Raw genomic sequence first — 2072 nt, forward strand, 5'->3', positions numbered from 1 at the left:
CCTTAGATTCCAACACAAAAATAGAACTCGGCGCAAGTATACACCTCGAACTACTGTCGTCTCGTAACAAGTAATAATGGTAAAAAGTACCAGATATCGTTCCCACAGAGATAGCTTGTAAAGTTATTTCGAAAGTCCAGTTTATAAAAACTAATTTCAGATGGCGAATCGAGGGATTTGATTTATCTAAAATGGGGAGGTTTGATTAACAACTAAGAAAATATCAGCCTTAAAAAGAAGCACATGGTGCAATAGTTGATTAAGACATTAAACAAATGATTCAGCAAAAAGGTGACATAATATTCCTGTCATAATTATCTAAAATCAATAAATGATTTTATATAACTATAACAGTATCAACTATCGGGTCAGACGGCCTCCCAAGAGCATACACCGGTCAACGTGCTATCGATACGATATCATTTATGTTAGACRTCGTGAATCCTAGCACAACACAATGTTACCATCCTACACCGTAGGAGTATAGCGTTTGTCAGACACTAAAGCTATTTTTAGCCTTCTCCTCTTACATCAGGTTTTGAAAGTCAAAACATTTTTATACACAAAATTAGTTGTCAATTAATTTTAATRTAATCATCAAATGAAATATTAAGCACCTGAAATAAATAGTAGACTATAGTGCTAATAAGACACCTTTGTACTTTAACATCAGCTTTGGTCTTAATTTCCCGTTACACCCCAAGCTAAGGCGTTAGCCCATCATCGCTCGGTTTCTTCTCTCGAAGGATGTAAGGACTGAAAAATAAATAACGATACGGAAAAGTAAATTGCAGAAAGTAAATTACAGGAAATGGAAATACTGGAATTTAAAGTACTGGAAATTAAATGAYTGAAATATAAATGACTGAAAGTAAATTGCTGGAAATTAAATGACAGAAATGTAAATTGCGGTAAAGTAAAGACTGAAATGTAAAAGACTGAAGTATAAAGACAGAAATATAAAGGACTAAAATATAAATTACTGAAATATAAATTACTGAAATATAAAGACTGAAATATAAATACTGAAATATAAAGGACTGAAATATAAAGACTGAAATATAAATACTGAAATATAAATTATTAATAACTAAATAATATTAATTAATATTAATCTAATAATGATGGAAGGAAGTACATGATGGGATGACTAATGGTACTTTGATGGGATGAGAAGGTGACATATGAAAACCTTGGAAAATGGGGTTGACTTTTGAAGAAAACTTGCAAGCCAAGTAACAAAACTTGCAAAACAAGTTTCGTTATAAAGACCGAAAGATTACTTGCAAACTCGTAAAAATAGATTATTTAGTCTATGTAAATAAGCCGTGAGCCACAAAGGATGAAATTCGATGTAGAGCAACAAAGATCGACTATTTCGTAACTCGTAAAAGATAAGAAAACGTAACATAACTTGAAACAGAAATGAGATGAAGATTAAAGACGATTACTTAAATTAAAACTTGAAAATGAAAACACAACTACAAAAGTGATTCTTGAAAAGTCAAACAAAGTAAACCGAAAGCTTAGAACCGAAAGCAATATTCTAGAGAGCAATTATCACTAATATCACAAGTGTTTAAATGGTAGAAAAGTATGAAAAAAAAATCTTGTTAAAACAAGCCTTAAGCCTCTTTATATAGGCCAAAGAAGTTCACAAAGTGGGTGCCAACTAATAAGACAAAAGTCCCTTCAAAACAGGGCTTTGACCGGGCCTAAGGTCATTGACCACGCCTCCTCTATGGATCAGCCCATTTCTTCACGGCCCAAGCAGAATTTCAGCTCTCAGACAGGTACTATAGGACCTTGCCACACCTGGTCCTGTAAGACTGTCGTAGGACTGGGCCCAAAAATCATCAAAAACCTGTAAAAATAGGGAATTAACATTAGATATACTATATAACTACTAATATATGAAAAAGACATAAAAAGACTCAATTAAGACACTAATGGGCAAATAAAACAAAGGAAAATGGTTAAGAAAATGATGTAATAAGGTTAATAAATTAACACTTATCAGTTATTCCAGCATTCAGCAATCAAAAGAAACTTGTTGAGCACGATTGTTTTTG

The sequence above is a fragment of the Cynara cardunculus genome (assembly GCF_001531365.2).
Source record: "Cynara cardunculus var. scolymus isolate 2C chromosome LG 5, CcrdV1, whole genome shotgun sequence".
NCBI classification, from domain to species: Eukaryota; Viridiplantae; Streptophyta; class Magnoliopsida; order Asterales; family Asteraceae; genus Cynara; species Cynara cardunculus.